Below are 6,214 nucleotides of genomic sequence, written 5' to 3' on the forward strand. Positions count from 1 at the left end.
TATGTTTACAGGCAACAGTTTCTAAACTAGTTTTAGACCGTGGTTTATATTAGGCCACCCCTACAAAACCGAGGTTCAATAGGCCAAAGTTTAAAACCGTAGTCTATTCAATTTCAAAAATCAAATTTTAGTTCATGTTTTCCATTTAGGCTAGACATTATTTGTTTAAATGTTGACAATTGACATTTACAAATAAATATTCTAAAAAGAATTATAAATTTTGACAATTGACATTCCATTTAGAATTTATTAAAAGCAATTACAAATTTATTAAAGGCAATTATGTTAAAGTACTAATAAGATTCAATTTTTCTATTTACAATAGAATTTGATTACAAATAATATTGTAAATAAAATTAAAATCTATTTAAAATTAAATACACAATCATAAAATTCTAACAAAGTCTTTTTGCCAAAGCTTCCTTATATTCCCTATTCCCATATACTTATAGATGCATTCCTCCGATATCATTTCTTCATTATTCCTTTTTAAATTAAAAGTAATTCACATGCACTACAAATTTAAATCAAACACATAACATTAGAGTCAAAACAATGTGTAGTGAAAAAAGTATAAGATAACAAAAACATCAGCTACACATAAATCAGAATATGGCTGTCAGAAGGTAATGTTTTGAATAAACATCATTTTCAAAAAAGGATCTAAATAGAGATGATGAAACTCGAAAAAAAACATGAATTATCATTGACTTGAATATGAGAAACAAAGATATGACTATACATATCTTTATTAACTTCTGTGCCCATTTGGGGATTTCCACTATATGTTAGGATGGGGTAGTATCCATTTGCCTCTGATATATGTACAACCATAATATAGTGTTGTAATACAATGAGAAATTCTCTTTCAAATATTACAAATTGAGATGACTAATCAAGTACCTTGGTTAGAACCCCCAATCAAAAAGGTCTTTCATGCTATAATTGGCTTTGTACCATCCATGGTATAATCTCATTCATTAGAAGCCTTTTCTCCCAATGAGACCCTAAAGTCATTTAGAAAACTCAGATCAACCATATTTAGAGTCACTTAGAGAAATGATTTCCATTAATTTAATTTAATTATTCTAATTACTAAAACAAAAATGTACTCAAATAGATAGAAAGATGACAAAACTAATTTAATTTTACACAGAAAAAGCTTATACCATTAAACTCACTTCATTTGAGCACATTCCTTTAAATAAGAATAAGTATTGTTACTACAAACATAGATGAATGAATAAGTAGTGACAGTGTTACTACAAACAAGATGTGTCACGTCCTCCCTCATCTTCAGGTTCTAAAGCAGTAAAATTTTCAAAGAATGACTACCAAAAAGTCACCGATTAGTAATTTGTTTAACTTTCTAAAGGGCTATACAAGTATAAACACAGTAAACATGAAATTGAAAGTATGACTCATGCATTTTAAATACAAAACAAAGAAATTAAAGAGAAATATCAGTCACTAGAACAATTAAATGTTGGTATCCATCAATAGAATCTAGAATGTATAGTTCCACCACTAAAGACAAAATTATTCATGTATCTCAAACAATTCATGTTTCATTCTAACGTATAAGAATAAGCCAATGCACATATACACTAATTAAATTCATTGTACAAAGGACCACACAAAAATAAATTAATCTAACCAAAATCCAAATTAAGGCATTGACAAGTAACAAGAACATAGTGAAATCCCAATACAAAAAACTATCACAGTAGAAATTTTACATTTTACAGTTGTATTCATAGAGGGGGATCAAAATATCTTTCACTGTTGTAATATCACCACTGACTGCAATAGAGGTCGCCAAAGTTTGATATCACAATTAAGTAGGATTGTTTTAACATATAAAAGAAAATCACACACCCATTCAGTAATAACTTCAAATATTAAACAACTTCAAAGAAAATCTTGTCTATGAAATCAAACACTAGAACAGCTCAAAGGTTCTGAAACAAATAGTATGAAAGAATGCCATAAACATACCTTTCGGTTTAGACTCCGGACAAAGATGGAAATCGGCTGAGAAGAATGAAAAAACATTGTTGGCAGTGACTATAGATGGCACGGCGAAAGAAAGAGAACTAGGGCACGCGAGATTGGGAGCGAAATGATTTTCTACGAGTTTTATTTCTTCTAATTGGGATATCCAAGTGGACTCATACAGTGGGTTCATACACGTTTCAATTTTTTTTTGGACAAGTTATCTTATTTTATAATTATAGATTTAACATATTTGTATATTTAATATAACTAAAAGAGGGAGTGCTATGAACTAAAGTTAAAAAAAAAACTATTTTTTTTAATTTCTAAAAAAAATTTATTCACTATATAATGAGATTTTATTGAACAAAATCTCTAATTTCATTGATGTGTTTTGAAAACATATCTCCTTATATTGTAAAAGAATCTCTAATTTCTCTTTTTGTTTTTTCTATGCAATTTTTTATAATTTTTTTACCATATAAATAGATATTATAAACATTAATAATAAATTTTATTAATTTTATAATAAATATTTATTTAAGTACTTTAATAATAGTTATCAAGGATCAATTTTTATTTTGGAGTTGTTACTATTTGTCAATAATAAACTTTTATTTATTTGTAAATTCATTTCTATTATAATTTTTTTTATTTAGATTAAAGTATTAAATTATCAATTTGAAAAAAAAATCTTCAAGATCATGCATTTTAAATTTTATTTTATATATTAAAATATTTGTTTTTAAAATTATTTAATTTGAATTTGTATATTTTAAATAATTTTATATATTAAAATAATAAACTATTAATGCAGTAGTTGTAAAATAACAAACATTCTATATAAATACTAATGAGGAAATAGTTTTAACATTACTATGCAGTTGTCCTATATTTATATGGTTTAATCTCATAATTTTTTAAATATAGTTTTAAAACAAAGTAATGGCAACGTCTTGAAGCGTAGCGAAAGTAAATATAGTGTGGTTTGACTACACCTACACTTATAAAACCGTCGCAAGTAGCGAATAGATGACGGGTGTTTTAAGTCCATAGTTCGAAAATATGCTTTAAACTAAAATTTTAGACATTTTACAACATATGACAACCGTAGGCTATAACCTCTTAAGCAACGGTTTTTGAGCCGTTGCCTTTTCTTTCGTTGTCTAAACTCAAAAATATTGTAGTAACTCTTGGTTGTTATCTCTTCAACCATATTTACTATCCACGTTGTTTGACATGCACAAAGGGAATCAACTATGTATTCTACTTCACACGATGATAATGCCACTACTGGCTCCTTTCTCGAACTCTAAGCAACTGATGCACTAGCTAGCATAAACACATAGCCAACTGTGGATTTTTGAACCTCAGCATCACTACACCAATTTGAGTCGGTGTATCCCACTAATTTTTGAACCTCAGCATCACTACACCAATTTGAGTCGGTGTATCCCACTAGTTTGCATTCTTTTCCCTCATCAGTTGTAGGAAACAAAATGTAATAGTCGAGAGTTCATTTCTGATACCTTAGTATCCTCTTCGTCGCTGCTTGATGTGATACCTTTGGCTTCTGCATGAATCTACTCATCATACCTACATTGTATGTTAAGTCATGCCTTGTGTGACAAAGGCATCGAAGTGACCCAATAAGTCTTCTATATTGGGTTGGGTCGACATCATCTGAATCTGAATCTTTCGACAGTTGTAATCTGGGCTCAGCTGGAGTCGAAGTTGGGTTGCAATCTTGCATCTCAAATCTCTTGAGTATTTCGCCTGCATACCTTCTTTCATTCATCCTCAAACCTCTACCATTTGTGTAGAATTCAATTCCAAGAAAATATGAATTGTCACCAAGATCTGACATTTTGAATTCCTTGTTTAGATCACCTTTGAAGTCTTCGGCCTCCTTCTTGTAGCTACCTGTTATCAACAAGTCATCGACATAGAGACATAGTATAAGAAATTCACTCTTGTTTCTTCTTACATATACTCCATGTTCAGTTGTGCACTTCACAAATTCCATCTCCCTTAGAAATCCATTTATCTTCTTGTTCCAAGCTCTTGGAGCTTGTTTAAGTCCGTACATGGATTTATGCAGCCCATACACCATTCTTTCTTCGCCTTGTTTCAGAAAACCAGCTGGTTGTGCAACATAAAATTCTTCACCTAAGGGACCATTCAGGAATGCACATTTCACATTCATCTGATACATCGCCAGTTGTTCATGTTTGCTAGACCAACAACCAACCTGATTGTTTTGATCCTAGCAAGAGGTGCAAAAACATCGTCTAAATCGATTCCTTCTTTCTGAAGAAATCCTTTTGCCACAAGTCTCGCCTTATGTCGAGTCACTTCTCCTTTGGGATTCAACTTCACCTTGTATACCCACTTCATATTAATTGCCTTATGTCTCAAATCCAATATCACCAGCTTTCCTGGACTCAATCTTACCGCTCTGTGGTGTCAACTTGTCCTATAAAATTAGTTCATCCATTGACTGCAACATGTATAATAGATCTGGGAAACAACCCAACAAAATACATAATAAAGGTATTTATATTGCACAAGACGTGCCTATGAGGGGTCCCTAAAACAAAGAAACAAAGAAAATAGATAGATGGTCTACATAGACAATCAGAAAAATAAAAAGTGAGCACAAATACAATGCTTGAGAATACTAAAGGAGAAGTGACCAAAATTGAGGAAAAATATTTTTTTAATACAAATTACATTGTTTACATAGAATACTAAATTAAATTGCTAACAAATTATATTGTTTATACTGAATATTATATTACATTGTTTAAGAATGTTTGACATGTCTTTTGTGGATAGAACTTGTTTCATGGTCATGGTGTCGTCATAGTATAGTGGTAAACGTCGTTTTACTTGTATTTTTTGAATTTGAACCATGCATTTGTTTTCTTTTCTCAAATCTTGTTAAACTTGAAATTTTTAGAAGTTGCTTGTTTCCTTAGGATTTTGAGACTCTTGTTTGAGGACAAACAAGTTCTAAGTTGGGGAGAGTTGATAAGTGCCAAACTGTTGTGAATTTATGCATGAAAGAATGACACTTGTTAGCTTTATTCTTTGGATTCACAAGTCAAAATCTCAACTTATGTGTAAATGTTGTGTAGATTGATCATTTGTAATTCATTTTATAGGTATGTTTGCATTGGAGGAGCTTTGGACATCAAAAGCGAAAGAAATAGATTGAAATTCTGGTGTAGTCAGAGTTTAGATGTTCTACTCCAAGTAATGACATCTGATCTAACATTGTTACTAATACAGCAAGACAGTTATACAAATTAAAACCTAGTACTGATATGCACACATTCACAGATGTCACGACATCTGCTACTATATCACCATAGAATGGAAGAACACCCAGTTCTGTCCATCTGGTACAAAGACACAGCAGAGATCAAACATAGCACTTACTTCTGTTGAGCCTGCACAGTTATCAGCATGATGTCTCAACATTGATTCGAACATCATCTGTTACAGCATTACCGGTTGACCTTATTTTATAACGGACAGAATTATAAAGTGCAGAAGGTAAAAACACAAGTAATTGTTAACCCAGTTCGGTGTCACACACACCTACGTCTGGGGGCATACCAAGCCAGGAAGAAGATCCACTATCAGCAGTATTAATTCAGAGTTAAACTCCCCCGTTTACAACTCTTCACTTAATCCCTACCCAATGCAATCTATACCTAGGAACTCCTAGATAGAAACCTCCAGTTTCCATTCCTATCACTACAAATACAATGTAATGTTCAAACAACTTGAACTTGCTTCACAGCTTCGTTCAAGCACATAATCACTCTTGCCTACAGGCTTAGAGTTACAAAAACTCTCAGCTTTGAACACTGAGAAACACATGGTAACCTTCCCATAGATTGGGAGGTTTACCTCACACACACCCCTAAATTTTCATTCTAAGAGGTTTACAAAAACTAGGTTACAATATTCTATTTATAACCTAATCACCCAACTGGATTTGGGCCTTCAGAAATCGTAGCAAACTTCTCCTTTGCTGTTACAAAGTCAGCAGAAACTTTCTGCTACAAACAAGGTCTTCAATCTTTTAGTTCCTAAAATATCTCCATATTTAGTTCCTAAAATGTCTCAAGACCTTCACAAATAATGTCACATAGGATTCTAACTAATTTCCACATATTAGTGTGCTAACAAATATGTTATTTGTTAG

The 6,214-nt window shown here is 31.6% G+C and overlaps 1 long non-coding RNA gene across 1 annotated transcript; it reads right to left on the reverse strand.

Moving 5' to 3' along the window:
- Positions 1-429: 429 nt before the first annotated feature.
- Positions 430-2,173, reverse strand: LOC127127321 (uncharacterized). Its single transcript, XR_007805314.1, has 3 exons — positions 1,999-2,173; positions 904-1,007; positions 430-514 (listed from the first exon to the last, which is right to left on the reverse strand). It is a non-coding gene; the product is annotated as an uncharacterized LOC127127321 (long non-coding RNA).
- Positions 2,174-6,214: the final 4,041 nt, after the last annotated feature.

The sequence above is a fragment of the Lathyrus oleraceus genome, chromosome 3 (assembly GCF_024323335.1).
Source record: "Lathyrus oleraceus cultivar Zhongwan6 chromosome 3, CAAS_Psat_ZW6_1.0, whole genome shotgun sequence".
NCBI lineage: Eukaryota > Viridiplantae > Streptophyta > Magnoliopsida > Fabales > Fabaceae > Lathyrus > Lathyrus oleraceus.